General features: G+C 37.5%; 1 long non-coding RNA gene across 1 annotated transcript in view; it reads right to left on the bottom strand.

Annotated features, from left to right (window-relative positions):
- The window catches only part of LOC116281787 (uncharacterized), an 84,580-nt gene that overhangs the window by 22,167 nt on the left and 45,902 nt on the right, over nt 1-16,511 (bottom strand). The window contains exon 3 of the long non-coding RNA XR_012075989.1: nt 2,413-2,510. This is a non-coding gene — a long non-coding RNA (uncharacterized lncRNA). The remainder of the gene's footprint in view (nt 1-2,412; nt 2,511-16,511) is intronic.

Genomic DNA, 16,511 nt, shown 5'->3' with positions numbered 1-16,511 from the left:
TGTAACGTGTACACAATAATGATACTGAATATGGATAGGGTTTATCCCCACATTTTCCCCACTGTGTACACTATGTCCTTGATAGCTTTTTCTGTTATTTTTCATTCTGTTGTTGGCAAGATTCAATCACGTATCACTCAACACGTTTAATTTCACACTTTTTCCTGAACATTTTGGTTGCTGTGTAATACGTCACGCAGTGCCACAATTTTACCATTTCTTCACTTTTGAATAATTGCACTGTCATAAGTAAAATTTTAAATTCAAATACTTTTACCATGAAATCAATGTATGTTCATAATAGAGAAACCAGAAAATACAGGTGAAAAACTAAAGAATAGCTCTGTTTAAATGTTGATACATATTCCTTCTGCAATGCTCTGTGCATGGGTAGAGATTTACAAAAAAAAAATGTTTACAAGAACATGATCATAAAAATACATATATTTTACACTTGTAATGTCATACACAGGTATGAATACATATATATTTTGGGGGTTAATGGCATGTACAGAAGTATTTCAGCATCAGTAAAGATTCCTTGATTATATCATCTTAATGGCTGTTTGGAACTTCTTTTCTTATTTCATAATTATTTAGTCCATCTGCTATTTTTATACAATTAAGATATCAGTATTTTTTTAGAGAGTATTTTTTTAAAATTAGCATTATTTTAATTGTCAATTTAGCACATTAGTTATTATTTAAGATATACTGCTAACTTTGAAACTGATGAATTAAATACAGTCATATTTTTAAGGCCTTTGTTCTATATTGCCAGATTACTCCAGAGAGATTGTTCCCTATTTCTACTCCTACCACAAATTTGTAGAGTGCTGGGAACTATTCAATAAAACTTCCTCTGCCATATGATTTGAAGTGCATAATTTAGCACAATAATTCTCAAATATTTTTGTCTCAGAACCCCTTCATACTCTTAAGTATCATTGAGTGAGGACCTCATAGACCTACATGTGGAATTCAAATATCAAAAACAGGTTATAGCTCTCAGTATTTACTTTGTTAGAAGTGAAAATTCAGAAATTTGTGTAATATTTATTTATCAAAAAACAATAGACCCCTTTTACATATTAATGTTAATTTAAATAGCATTTCATAAAAAATATTTCCAGAAGAAAAGCATTTAGTGAGCTGAGTGGCTTTGTCTTATATTTTTGCAAATATCTTTAATGTCTAGCCTCAGAGAAGATAGCAGGGTTCTCTTATTTGGGTCTGGGTTGAATCTGTTGCAACAGCACATGCTATGTAGTGTCTGGAAAACTCTACTGTATGTTGTAAGAGAATGAGAAGAAAAAGGGCAAATACTGTTTGTAGGGTATTATAAAAATACCTTTGATCGTATGGACTTTGGAAGAGCCTCATGGACCCAAGGGCTCCCCAACACACACTTGCAGGACCTCTTCTTTGGCCTATAATAAAAGTGGTTTAATGCAGTGTTTAAGAATGCGGGCTCTGGGAGCCAGACTGCCTAGATGCAAATCAAGTCTTCACAACCACGTTGGGTGGCTTTGGGCAAGTTATTTGCACTCTACCAAGCCTCATCCGTAAAAGTGAGCTAATAACAGTGCCTACTCCACAGAGTTGTGGTGAGAAGGAAAGGAATTAATGCCATTAATTACATAAAACATACTTGGGTTAATGTTGTATGTGTGTGTGCTAGCTGGATATTTGAGTATGATTCTGTATTTTCCTTTCTTTCCCCTGGATCTGTCTATTTACGTAGCAGTCCCATGCTGCTGTAATAATTATAACATTAAGATGTGTTTTAATATCTGGCAAGGCACAGCCTTTATTAATCTTCATTTTCTGAATATCTTGGCTGATAACAGCACGTTTACTCCTTCAGATCATTTTACCAAGTTCTGATAATATTGAGAGTTGATCAGAATTACATAATAATTAAAATTAATTTGGCTGGATTTCACATCAGTACAATTTTAAGCTTTTAAAATCTGAAATAGGGTTTCATTTCCATTATTTATGTAGACAGTTGGAAATTTCAGTAATTTGTAAATAACTCAAGCACCAGAGTTGCAAGGTAATCACAGAAAAGTATCATGAAAAGATTTCCATTTTTAAAACTGAGAAATGAAACTTTATCTTAGAAAAGGCTTATTAAATTGAATAAAGCCTCTAATAAAAATGGTTTTTAAAAACATTAAAATAAAAAAATGCTCAACGCTTTGGTGGGACTGGATGCTCAGCTGCATGCTAGGCAGTGTTTTAATTTGGGTAGATAATTCCTCTTTGTGCAATAATCCCACATTTCTATAATGAAAACTTTCTTATTACCAGCAATTGGAACAGATTTTCTTTCACACTAATTTTTTTTATTTCATCAGATAATCATAATTAACATTACATATAAATCCGCTATGTTTATAGTCTTACCTGATCACAAGATCAGCGGAGAATGACATTGTTAACTGCATATGTGGTCAGCAGAAGTTGGAGAGTTGTCATCAATGTAGAAAACAGCCCAGAACTATCTGAATTAGAATAAAACTAAATCAGAATATGCAAGGGAGAGTTCAGCCTATAGGAAGCAGACATACAATTTTCCATGGATATTTATATGTAAACACTGTCTATTTTAAGTACACATTTATTGACTGCCTACCATGTTTCCAGTAAAGACCAGTTGATATACGTGTCTCCCCCTTGAGCTCTGAATGGTTAAGTCAGTTGCTAGAGATAAGTTATACAGCTATGAAGTAACAGAGACCAATTTGAACCTAAATCTATCTGACTTCAAAGGCTGTGCGTATCATAATTACGAGCAATCTTTCTCCAGGGGAGCTGGAGGCTCTTTGAGACTGCCAATATCCGAGAATAAGGAGGGGCTGTTCACAAGTGGTTACTCCTGTGTGACCCTTTAAAAACCCCTTCATTTTTGAGGTTCCCTCAGTCCTGTAAAGGCTCCTTCATGCCCACTTTAAAGCTCTCCACTTACTGCCAGTAGAGCCAGGATGGTGGTCAACATTTCCTCTTGTTACTTCTCAAAACACGTTTCCCATCAGTCCTCATGGCTACTCCCACAACCCCTCCCCTTTTCTTTTTTCCCTGCTACTTATGCTTTCATTCAGGTCTTTATTCACTCGTACACAAGGACCTGCTGAGTGCCGACCACGTGCCTGCCTGCAGTTAGAAGTGTCATTACTTTTCCACACGCCCCTCTTCCTTGGTCTCCTCTTACTAGAGTCACATTGTTTACTCTAAGGCCCTGCGGTTTACGGGTGATCTGAATCAATCAGCTGCAGGGAAGCAGAGGTGACACTCTTGCCTGGCACAGTCCCATGAAGGCTTAAAACATCGGCTTCTTTTAAGTTATTCTGTTTAGTGACCTTGGTAAAAACTTCTTTTCTCTGACTTCAGATGACTGTTTTGGATTCTTGTGAGCATATTTAATTGTTTGCTAAGGTTGGGTATCGATTAACCGCATCAATGGTGGGTCACCTCCCCGTCCTGCAGCCTCCCCTGGGGCAGGCACGCTTGCACTGTGTTAAACCGCCAGCCACCTCAGGGAGACTCCTCCTGCAAGATGAGCAGTAACATTGCACAGTTATTCAGAGCTCATCATTTCATTCTTCTCTATCAGGACAATCTGAATCATTTGTTCCACTATTAAACGGTACTCTTTAAACAGTAACCTTTTTGTGGAAAAGAAATAGAAACGGTTTTCACAGAACTTTTCCCAGAACTTTTCCTTCCATAATGCAAAGTAGTACAAGTTAAAATCTAACCCTTTTCACAGATGATAAAAATCCATTCTTTGACATAATGCCTGCTTCCAGTTCACCTATTAATTTAAGGATGCCATAAGGCATTCACCAGAAATTATGGTATCATATTTACTGCCAATTTTAAAAAAATGTCAAAAATCCTGGACCCCTAGCAGTAGCAAGAAAGTATTGCACTGAGAAAAGTCAGTCTTCTAAAAAGGATCAGGGGAAGTAGTCAATGTCCCCAGACTGCAAATACACATTTGACTTTATGAATAGAATGTAGGGTGCATTGCTATACACACAAAACAGAAACAGTATGAGAGGATAAAAGGATTTATTCCTAAGAGGGTGAATTAATCATACACTTAACTTTACTGCTCCACTAAACTTGAATAAGGCTCATGGGTTTAATTTTGGAAGGAATATAAATCATTATACTTTTTTTCTGATCACCATGGTAAGGTATTTGTTGGGAATTAGTTGAGATGATTTTTCATGTGTTAAAAAAACCTTTTCAAAAGTGCAAAAATTCAGACAGCGAATGACAAATATCAAGCCAATTGTTTGTTATAATATTTAATAGGAAGTTATCTTGGAAGTCTGACAAATCCTAACATATTTTGCTGAACATCTAACTATTAAAAGGTAGCATGCTTTGAACTATGCAACACCAACCTTTTATCTGTGTGCCTACAGGCAGAAATAACATCAAGGCCATGATGCTTGACCATGGAAACTGTGTCTGAGAAAGTTGTCCTCTGGTGGGAGAACTTAGGGGCCACTGCACGAACACTGATGATGGAGCAGCACACGGTAAGTGTTGGGAAAGCCAACTACCCCGTCCTGCGAGGAGCGAGGACCACTGGCTTCAGATGGGATCTCTCATCAGCCCTTTTGCCTCCAGGTTAATTCTTGTACTTCTTCCCACCAGTGGGTTCTAGCCTGTCCAAGGCCTGGGACTGACTGATTTGCTGACTGATATTTATTTAAATGTTTTTGCTAGCAGTGAGTTTATATGAACTTTCTGTTTGGTTCAGAAAATGACCTCACCTGCATTTTTCTGCAGCTTTATCTCACAGGCCCTCATGCTTCTAATGGACATCCCTGCCCTGCCAGCTCTGACCTCTAGTTGACGTTCGTCCTCTCAGTCTTTGCCTTGTCTGCCTCAATTCCTGAACCACGCAGTATTCTAAGTGCCAGTGTCCACCTCCTCGCCAGCGATAAGCTCTCGTTCTGTCCCCTCCTACCATTTCAGCTGCTTCGAGAGTTTCTGGAATCACTTTGGCCTCTGGGTGCTCTGGGGTGTCTTGTAACTTTCCCACCACTGTTCTCAGTCTTGGTAGGTAGACTACCTGTTTCTAGGCCCTTCCAGAGCTCACTGGCTCAGCAGGATGACTGGATTAGACTTTGCTTCTGTATTGGACTTTCTTTCCCCTGACTACTTGTATTTAAAACTAAAAATAGCACTGGGCACTTAAAACGGATGAAGGGACGACTAGCACACATATTGGTAGAAGCCCCAGGATGTATTTGGCTGGTTGGTGATTTGCTTGTTTACAGCAAAAGGCCCACATCTGCCCCCAACTCTCCCTTCCTAGGACTTAGCAACCTCACTTTGTTCTTCTTTTTGAGTAAAGTGTGAAGATCAAAATAAAATCCACTGTCCCCAGGACCAAAGTAGTCAATAATAAGCGTTCAATAAATATTTATTATTGTTAGTATCGATTGCCACCTTTGACATCTCTGGAATCAAATAGTCTCATTAAGAGCAAATTCAATCCTATTTAAAACATTAAAAAAATTTTGAAAAAAGAAGTCACCTGATGTCCTAAGTGAGTTTGTTGCTTTTCTTATGGAGAAAAAAGAAAGAAATAACAGAATCGCCTTAAATCTCTTTGAGGATTTTCATGAACTTTCAGGTATAGCAACCTTTAAAATGGTGCCGTTATGCTGTCACCTTGGACAAGCCACAAAATGTCTCAAATACTATTTTCTTCATCTGTAAAATATGAGAGATGGAAAGCAGGATTATAAAAAGCCATTTCTCCCTACATCCCACAGGTGTGTGATTTTACACATATAGATATCCTGAAATACACTGTGGTGGCAATCACGCCTTATCAAATATACTATTCAAGGATTCATTGTTTTTTATGCAACGTAAGTCCAGTTTTTCGGGAATTAATCATTCAGAATGACATTTATGCCTTCAAGGATCCTTAATATTGAACGAATACCATTTTGAAATTTATAGAAATCCAACTGACAAAATGCCTTTGATGAGGTTTAGAAATTTAGGGTGAATTTTGATATTGCTAAGGAAATTAAAATAGAATTGAGCACAAGTTGTCTGCATTAGGAGAAAATAGTACATTACCTGAATTTTATACAGGTCAAAGATCATAAATAAATACCTGAACTTTTAAAATATACTCAAGCTGAAAGTTGAAAGCCTAATTAATCTGTAAAGTTAAAAATATTTTTATAAACTTGTAAATTGAAATATGACCTATCTTTATAAGAATAAATTGAGTTTTTATTCCTTTTAGTTGAGATACTTGTCTTAACTATATTACTTTTCAAGCTTGAAATGAAATTCTAAAAATGAATGTAAACACATCCCTTGTTATTTTGGTAATTCTTGAACAACAGGGACAATTATCACAGAAAATTATCTCAATATTTAGGTTGTGTTCTGACCAAAGACTTCCTTTAGAATTTAACATAATTCAGTAGTGTTTTACATGAAACAGCACAGAACAAAGGGTTCCACTTCACTGTTTAGCTCTTTTACTAATATAATATGTGTCTTTCATATATCAATTTCTTTCTAAGAACCGAAATCTTACCCTTTTAAAACAAAGGTGTTGCCTTAGATCAGTGTATCCTAAGCTATGATTCTAAAATAGTATTCCTCTAGCAACTTCAGGTTGTATAAGATAACAAAGTATCTATCTCAATTTTTATTTTTAAAAACATCAGTAATATAGCCATTGAAACCTTTCCCTTTAAAATGGAACTGTATTAGAGCCAGGGTACTTGCACACTGGCAGAATGGCTCCACGTTAATGTTTTGCCAGTAAAAACATTGCCTTCTTGATTTCAATATGCAACCTCCCCACGACGTAAATATTTCCATAAATTTTTAACCTAATGTTTATATGGAAATTTTATGTTGACATTCTCAGAACTCAATAAAAAAAAGTTCTATGGAAAAGTCTTGAAATACCATCTAATTATAATTAGTAGTAAATATAGATTATTTGGCTAGTGTCAAGAAAACATCAATAATATGATTATGCATCTCTAATGTTGCTGGTATTAAGGGAGACCATGGTACTACACACACACAAATGTGGCACCGCATCTTTGTTTCCTTTTTTACAAGCATGTTAATTGTTTGATGATTCCAAAGTGATGGTTTCCATATTCTTAATATAATAGTTTTTTATCATGTGTTTTTCTGTTCTACCTCTGATGAGGAATTTGGAGTTGACCAGCAACACCTTATATTTTTCCTTTTAAGGTAAAGGGAATGCTTCCTGACTAGATTTATTTATTTATATTTTGCACAGAATGTCTGAATGGATTCTGTTAAGCTAGAGATTCCATATACAAATTTTTATCACATTTTAATTAACATATACATATAATAAGACACTTGTTAAAGACAGAAAGGATAAGGGAAACAAACATCAGATAAAAGAATGATCAATCACCAATAAGGTCTTTTCCAGTTCACTTAACAGTAATTATTTTTAATGAAAGGCATAGAATACGCTTGAAATAGGATAATTAGGAATGCCAATAGTGAAGGGAAAAAAAAGCACGGGGTGGGGGGAACCTCATATTTATTCAGATGAGAAGTGCCACTTCATTGCATACACATTCTCAACATGACGGATCACTGATGATACTGAGCTTGGTCATCTGGTTGAGGTCGTGTTTGCTAGGTTTCTCTCTTGTAAAGTTATATTTTCCTCTTTTCTGTACAGTACTCATTAGAAGCAGATCTTTAAGTGATGGAGAATTAAGCATCACTTTCTTGAAGGGGGAGTAAAAAGTTATTTGGCATTCTTCTGTGCAAAAGATGTGTCTCTTCTCCCCATAGGAGGTAAAATTTTAAGTCTTTCCATGTGTACCCAAAATATATTTATTCTGCTCTCACTCAATTGATTGTTTTATTTGCTACCGAAACCTGAGTTGAATTAACTGTCTCTCAATTTCGAAAACACCGCTTTCCGGTAAGAAATCTAACAGTATTCATGTTCCCATTCCTTCTGTACGTTCATTCTGGAAGCCATTGGGATCTTCCTTGCAGTCTTGGTGAGTTGAACTGTTACCATGCTGTACCTTTTTTGGACGGTGGGAGTGACATTCAATGATACCTTTCAATCTGGTGGCTTTTGATCTTCACCTCTGGAGAATTTCCCTCTGTTATTCATTTGATGGTCCCCCCGTCACTCCTCACTTTCTCTTGTCTACCTTTCTGGAGTCCCTCTTGGTCAAGGTGCTGGCAGACTGTTTTTTTTCTCTGATGTTCCCCTTTTTTGGTCATTTCCTTTTTCTTTCTGAGAAAATTACTTAACTTTATTTTCCACTTTCATTTTAAAATTTTGGTTTGTCTATCTCATGTTTTCTGATTATTTTTCATGGCATCATATTCTTTGCTGGAAGTGATAATTTCTCTTATCTATCTGATACCATGGGGTACTGTAATCTTTATTTAAAATGTTTAGCTTTTCCTGTCTCATCTCTATTTTCCTGTCTGACCTCTATCAAGTCATGAAAACTGTTCATGTGGATCTTGACACTATAGCAAGTAGCTAAATTACCAAAATTTTACAACAATAAAAATCAAATAAATGCAATATTATATTTGAAATGCCTGTTTATATCATATACTTCTCTGTTATAATTATTGTAAAGTAGGCAGGATGGAAATTTTTTCTATAGAACAAATTTGAAGCTTTATTTATAAATTATGAATACTATTAAGTTTGCATTAAAACTAATTCTATAAAAAATATTTAATAATCAATTGGTCTGAAATATTTCACTCCACATAACTTCATCCTATACTAGCAAAAATTTTTTAAAGTCAAGATTTTTAAAACATCTCAGAATACATTTTCTTACGAATCGAATTTGTGGCTCAGTACATTTTATAAAGGTTGAGCATCCTGCAGCTCTTTCTAATGTTGGTAAAACTCTAATGGTCATATTATTTTTAAGCCACATTATAACATTTACATATTTCTTAAAGCGCATGTGGAATGTGAGGTATTTTTAAATTATTTGACTTAGCAGCCATTTGTTAAGCAGCAATTATATGCCAGGAATTCTTCTAGCACCAGAGATATAACAGCAAAGAAGGCGGATACCCTGAGCTCACATTCTTGGAGTGGCAAGTGGAGATAACAGTAAACAAGGAAACATAAATAGGATCATTATAATAAAAACACAGGAAGGAAATACATAAAGGGATCTGATAGAGAATTATCTGGCTGCTGGAGTAGGAAGCATTACTTTTCAGGTAGGTGACGCTTATCCAATTCTTCAGGTTTTTTGGAAGGGTGTGGGACCCACTGTTGTTTCAATCGTTCTTTCAAATTACTGCAATAGCACAGAGAAGGCAACTGTAGCACACGGGACAGTCAGGGTGGCCAGCCCTTGGCGGGGACTCAACACAGGGCGCAGACACCTTCTGGGGTGCCTGCTTAGTTCACGGTCATCTCCTGCATTGCCCTTTTCCCCATTCCCAGGATTTGAACCCCACAGTCATCCTTGTAAAGCAAGACCCTACTGCCCTGTGCATATTTGCTTAAAGCAGGTCAGGACCAAGACCAAGGTGTTGAGTTCTTCCCACAGTGTGGCTGGAAATGGACTAGGAGCTGTGGGCGGCCAACTCTGACCTACCTTGGGGAAACCAATTTAATAAGACAGAAAAATGCAGCAGATGTGCTGAGAGGAGCATCAATACTGGAGAAAGTTCTCACCTGCTCACTGGGTCCCAGCTGCCTTCAGGTGCTTTTCCGGCACTGCTGCCACATTCCAACCCAAAGCCTCACCAGAAAAGAACATTTTAAACAATGAAGTCCAGTTCCCACAGGTTTCTATTATCAAAGGAAACTATGTCGGACACAGTAAAAACAAAACCAAGAAATCATCTAATTCCAGCTACACAACATTGACTGTTAAAAGGCTCTAACAGAGATCTACGAGCTTTTGGTTTAAAGGAAATTAATGTTAAAAACGTTCAAAATTGAACCTTCCCTCTTGAATTAATCTGAATATATGAAGAATTGAAAAAGGCATGATTTCTCACTATGTGATTCCATCTTATTTAAGACCATGTTAGTGCATCTTCCAAAATCATTTTGAGGACTACCTTTGGGACAACATCTCACACTTTAGCAAAGCGAGTCTACAGAATGTTGGTGGTGGAGAGAACAAACGGAGAGGAAAGAAGATTTCAAATATTTAAGGCCTGTGGGGCCCACCCACATGGTTGTTAAAAATGCAGTAGAGATTACTTACACTATTTGAGAGTTAGGAAATGGGTCAGGCCTTAGAGGAGAAGTCGAGTTGTTAAGGGGGAGAGGAATGCAGTTTATGCAAAGGAAACTGCTCTGGCAGAGACGTGCTGTAGATGCCCCCCAAAATGTTTGTTTCCTGGTGCACTGGGGCAGGAGTCAAGAAGACCACAAGCGCTGGACCAAAAGCGCTGTTAATTTCTCCGGCTGCAGGACCAGAAATGGTTATGAGTTTCTGCGGCAGTGAATTTGTTGCTGCCTTCCAGGCAGCTGCATGGACCTGGTGACTGAGCATGTTCCCCATCCTGAGTAACCTACAAAACATCTTTGTGCTAAACTGGTTGGTGACCCATCGTTAGCAAGTTTACAGGCCTTCATCAAATCCTTTTGTGTACTCATGCCATTTCTGGTTTTATCTATTTTTTTTAATAATACCATACTTTTCTATTTGCCTCTATTTGCCTCTTTCTTTTCTTTTTCTTTTAATCTTTTTTCTTAAATTTTGCTATTGATCTTTAATCTTCTTAATTATAATTCTTTGTAAGCCACCTTAAACATTTTTGAAAAACTGTGTTTGTATATAAGATAAAGAAATAAAACAGACTTCAAATTCTACTCACTTTCCCAAATCAGAATCTGTAGTCGCTTCTGTTATCAACTTTTTTTCTGTATCCCTGTATCTAATTAAACAATAAATGTTACCTATTGTAGTCTCTCTCAACATCTTTCCAATCTGTCTTTTTACACTAATTCATAGCTACTGCTTTCATTATGTGTTTAGGTTTCTTAAATAAATTGATTAAGAGCTTCCTAGCTGGTCAGATGGCCTCTAGTTTCTCCTGCTCTAAGCTTTTCTTCAAAGAGCTTCCAGAGTGAACTTCCACAAAATAGCAAAACACACAAAACAACAATTCATTAACATGCTCTCTCCTGCTCAGTGGCACTCAATGGCTCTCCTGCTTTCAGAATCAAGTATAAACTTTACACCACAGGATATAAGGTGCCTAGCAATTTGCCTCACCCCTCCTTCAAACTGCTGCAGCCTCATCTCTCGTAATGAGCCTCTTGAATGCTATGTTTTAGACCCACTGAGCTATTTGTGATTTCCTACCGTACCATGCGCTGCCAGCCTTCTCTGATGGGACCACTCTTCCTAAGCTGTGCAGTCAGAGCAAACTGTCCTTGAAGTAGCAAAGTGTCAGATAGCTCTTGTTTAATTAATGAATATTGGCTAGTAGCCCAGGTCTATGAGCAAGACCATCTTAGGAGGTTGGTGTCAAAACAGACAGATGAGTTACACCTTGTCCAGGGAGCTAGAAAGAGCTAAGAGAGAAACGGCAATCTCAACTCCACCTTGCCTGAGGCAAGAGAGTTACTGCAAATCTATAAAGAATGCCTTCCTTCTCATCACTTACCATCATATATCTTAGCTTATTGGCAGGTAGCCTAGTGGTTATGTGACCAACAATGTAAGTGATTGGAACTTCTGGTCAAATGGGTACTATGACTTATTCACTCTCAGGATGCTTTTCATTTTTCTTCATGAAGGTAGAATAAAAAATCTTAATTTCTGACACACTGCAATCCCTAACTTCTTAAGAGAATCTGTACAAAGTGAAAAAAACAAAAATAGTGGACCCATTTGCTCCAATCTGGGATGCTATACCCACCAGACCTCAAAATATATAAAGGATGTTTACTATGTAGAATAAAGCTCAAAATTCCATGTTTTAAAAATTCTATATTTTAAAATTCTGTGACATGATTTTTTATAACAACTTACCAATTATTAACATTCAATTTCCTCTTTGTATTTTGGCATGGAAGACCAACATCAAATTTCCTTGAGAGAATATATAGATTCTTAAGCATAGTGTTATCAGTGGCAAAAAAAAAAAAAAAGAGAGAGAGAGAGAGAGAGAGAACAGTAATTACTTGGAAACAAGAAACTGCTCCTCCACAAAGGAGCGGATGTTGGACTTAAGCAATGGACTCCATTTGAGAAAAGTGTACCCATTAAAAAATCAATACTTTTAGCTCTAGGGGATCACAGAAAATGTTTTTAGATCCTGCCCAAAAAAAAAAAAAAAAGAGTAGGGAGCATTTCACCAGGCAAACATTTTAGGCTTCAGATTTGTCAGAATTTCAAGCTTAAGAAGATGCAAAAAAGTAAGTATTGATTGACAAAGGATTTACAGAATCCAAATTTCATAAAAATGGTGACTAGAGAACTAAGCTGCTCCATCACATTAAGGGTAGGATGGCCTAAGTCAGAATGGAGGACGCCAATTGTTTAGAAATGTATTTTTCTTTATATATCAAAAGACTAAGTTAGAAGATAAATGAACTTAGTTTCCCCTGTAATACAGCCGGAATGAGCTCTTAATACTTACCGGCACTGATTTTAGGTTTTTGAGTTTTCAAGGGGGCAGCCTTGCCATTTTTGAGGGTAATATAAACTGCTAGAGGTTTATCTATCATCCCAGCGGCATATTTGATAATTCAGTTCAAAATCAATGACAGTTCACCATTCCCCACAGGGCTTCAATGTCTCTATTTGAAATCTACAGAAGACTGAGCCAACTACAAACAGTAGATTTTATTTTGGACCTCCAGCTGGGGTAATTTTGTGGTAAACTAAAGAATGAAAAGTTCAATTCTTCTAAAGCGCAAACAAAATATCCTGACTTTAGAAACAGAAAATCACCAATGAAAATGACCTATTTGGAATCAGTTAAATGTATTCATTGTGTGTGTGTGTGTGTGCATCACTTCATCACATATCAACAGATCTATCCCTCACAATAAAATAGAAAGGAACTTTCCACATTCTCCCATCCCACTATGTTATGAGTTATAGGAATAAAAACCAAACAGAACACAGATGTGAACTCTGCTGAGAAAGTTGGGTCACAGAGGCAAGGCAGTGTGAGGAAATGACACAGAGTATCGGCTAGCGTGCGGGATTTTTTTATTCTGATTGGACACCTGCACAACTGATTTGGTCGTGAAATATGAAAGGGGTTATTAGCAACACTAATGATATCTTCTGCTTGTGAGTTAAAAAAAACAAAACTGAAAGTAGCTGATGTTTTTATTATATGAAACAATTAGCCTGGCTACGGGAAACAAAGGAAAGTGCTAGGTGGGCGTGGCTGTTTCAGTTACATGCAAAACGCCTCATTCAATCTGTGCATTTAATTTCTACTCTGAAATTACCGAAGAGATTCAGGGCCTTCAGTTCTTTTTTTTTTTTCCTTTTTCTTTTTCCGTATCCTTTTCTGAACACTTGCAATCTCACAAATTTATATCCTTTCAAACACTTTTTTCTTTTTTTTGTTTCGCAGGGGATGTTTTTTCTAAGCAGCTAGTAAATATTAGCTTGAGTCCTAAAATCTAAAATCAATTTGATTCCTGATGTGGGTCAATTTTATAAGTCACCTTTGTATTTCTCCTTGACTTCGCTCATCTTTCCTTGAGTTTTTCTCTCTAAATCACTCTTTCTTGGATTACTTTCCAATAAACTGAGCTCTGTATCATTCTGTTGATATAAAGGGCTGCATTTTGAAGGCAGCAAAATGGCAGTTAGATATTGATTTGCTGTTGCGTTGGAACTTTACCACCACATATCCCACTAATCTCTGACTCCTGGGCCATGATGGATTTCAAATTTGTTGAAGCTGTTGTTCTGAATTATTCGAAAAGTAGCACCAGCAAGAGCCAAAGAATCGCATAGGATGAATGCACAGTGGGACCTCAGAAATCATCCACTCCAACCCCTCAGTTCTACAGACGAAGAAATGAACCAACAGACAGTAAGTTAAGTACCTAAGGATGCACATTTACTAAGAAGCAATGACACCACTTAAAACTGGGCCTTATGCCATCCTCTGCAGGGAGGAACACCACAGGCGACTTTCCCTACGCTGACTGTGGGCGTGGGCTAGTAATCTTTTATGCTTTCTTTATAAGAGTCAATAAATGATTTGTGTTTAATAGTTCGTCCTTTATTGAAAGTAAAAGCAATAGAGGAGAGGAGATAGAGAATTAAATATTGGTATTCCCATTACCATATGGAAACCCTGTTGTACTGAAGTCTTAAGAACACTCTCAATTTTAAAATAATGATAGTTTTATATTTTGCTCAGTGTTTTATATAGATGTTCTCACTTAGATCTTAAAACTATCCTAGGAAGCCTGTGTAAATATTATCCTTCTATTACGTTTGAGCACACAGGGGCTTAGAAAGGTTAACTAACTTGCTTAAGGCCACACAGCTGTTAAAATTGTGGGGCCACTTAGAGGAGGCAGATGTTAGGTTATCATGATAGTCAGGGTTTTTCAACGAACCTTAATTTTGAGACCATTGCTCAGAGCGTATTATTCAAAGAAATCACAGTAATTTTACCTCTTGGAGAATGCTTTTCACTATACTGCACTCAGTGTTACGGCCTCAGTTTATATATTGTAGGAACTCTGCGTATAGCCGGGCAGTGTAAATCCTGCATAACGTCAGCCAGAGCCATTGGCACAGAAGACATCGCACATGATGCCTGCCAGGGTCATGGCCCACACACACATGTGGACACAGACGCTGCTGTGTGATACCATTACTACGTTTAGTATCGAGAAGTTGCCAAGTAGCGCACTATACGATGAAGTGTCCCTTTTATGAACTTTTTGGAGATGAATGTTTCCAGAGTACTAGGGAAAACCTTTTTTCCTAAAAAAAGAAGTTCACATTTTCCTCATGAGAAATTTAGATCAGTGTTTGCTCTGTGTGTTTTGCCTGCTATGAACTTCAACTCCAGGACCACAGCTGGAATATCAACAGACCAAACTGTCTTTAATTTTTTCAAAATTCCATCTTTGTATTTCTTGGCCTCTCCTTGAGCCAAAAATGTATAAAAATGCATTTCTATAATGCTTCTTGAGAGTGGTTATCAAAAGATTCTTGTTCATCTGACTCGGCATCAAAAATTTCATGAACGGTGCCATCTAAACTGTGAAAGTTTCCGATCTGTCTTTGCTGTGGGTTCCCTTTTATAAAAAATCAAAATGGTTTTAGTGATCTTTATGAGAGTTGGATATATGTCTTCTCTCTAACAAACGAAAGACAGGCACCATCCTTTATAATGACGGCATGGACTACTTCTATAAAATGAAACCTAAGTATACAGCCCGTTCTCTTGTGTAGCCAGCTTCTGTTTCGACTTTGCACGCAGTTCGGCTCATCATGGCAAGTGCCTGTCTCCGGGGTGCTGCTGATCGGCCGGTGCACACCGAGTGTCAGTGCTGCTGCAGACTGTCTCGCCGGCCCACTCGACAACCTGACACTCTGTGTTTGACTAGAGTTACTAGAAAATGCCTCATTTCTGGAAATGTTATGGCCCCATGCTGGCATGTAGAACCTTACTGACAAGCCCAGTTGAAAAGTGGTGTGTTTTAAAGATTCTCAGGAACCAGTCGGCCTCCATTCCATGCCTGATCACCCCCTGAGGCATTCCGATCTTGAATTCAGTGTGTCACATTACTTCACTTACAGAACGCGTCTTTAGCCCCCTTTCTAGGAACGATTACCGACTTGCCTGTTTCTGTGGGCTGCTCCTGAGCTCCGGAACACCCAGTCCAGTGCCTGCCAGATGTCTCCATTTGAGTGCACCCAAGATGACTCAACTGCATCTACTTCAATCTGACATTTATCTTCTTCCCCTTCATGTATTCCTAATTTTGGTAAATGTGCCATAATTTACATGGTACTCATTCTATTTCCTAGTGCCTCTTTACACTGGCTGACGGAATCATCCATGGAATCTTTACAACGTGTAGACGCTTAGTTTCCACCCAGGCCGACTGAATCAGAATCTCCAGGAATGACATTTGTCACGTGTAATTTTTAAAAGCATCACAGCAGTGACGCTGGGGAATTAAGTTTGAGAATCACCGTCTGTCTGTTATCTCTTCTCTCATTCCTTCAATCACCGCATTTAGACCCTCATCACCTCTCCCCTAGATCATTGCTGTAGTTTCCAACTGCATTTCATAAATCCTGTTGCAACCCTTTAATACACTTTTATCATTTTTTTTCTAAATTTAACAAATATTGATTGAGAGCCTTGATTGTCAATGAGTTTTCCTCCACCATGTTGCTGGGATCATTTTTCTAAAACATTGGTCTGTTCCTTAAAACCCTGTGACAGTTCTTTCTTCGCCCTCAGGATAAATTCCA

The sequence above is a fragment of the Vicugna pacos genome, chromosome 9 (genome assembly GCF_048564905.1).
Source record: "Vicugna pacos chromosome 9, VicPac4, whole genome shotgun sequence".
NCBI lineage: Eukaryota > Metazoa > Chordata > Mammalia > Artiodactyla > Camelidae > Vicugna > Vicugna pacos.
The sequence above is the reverse complement of the archived record's forward strand: the minus strand, read 5'-3'. Positions and strand labels throughout refer to the sequence as shown.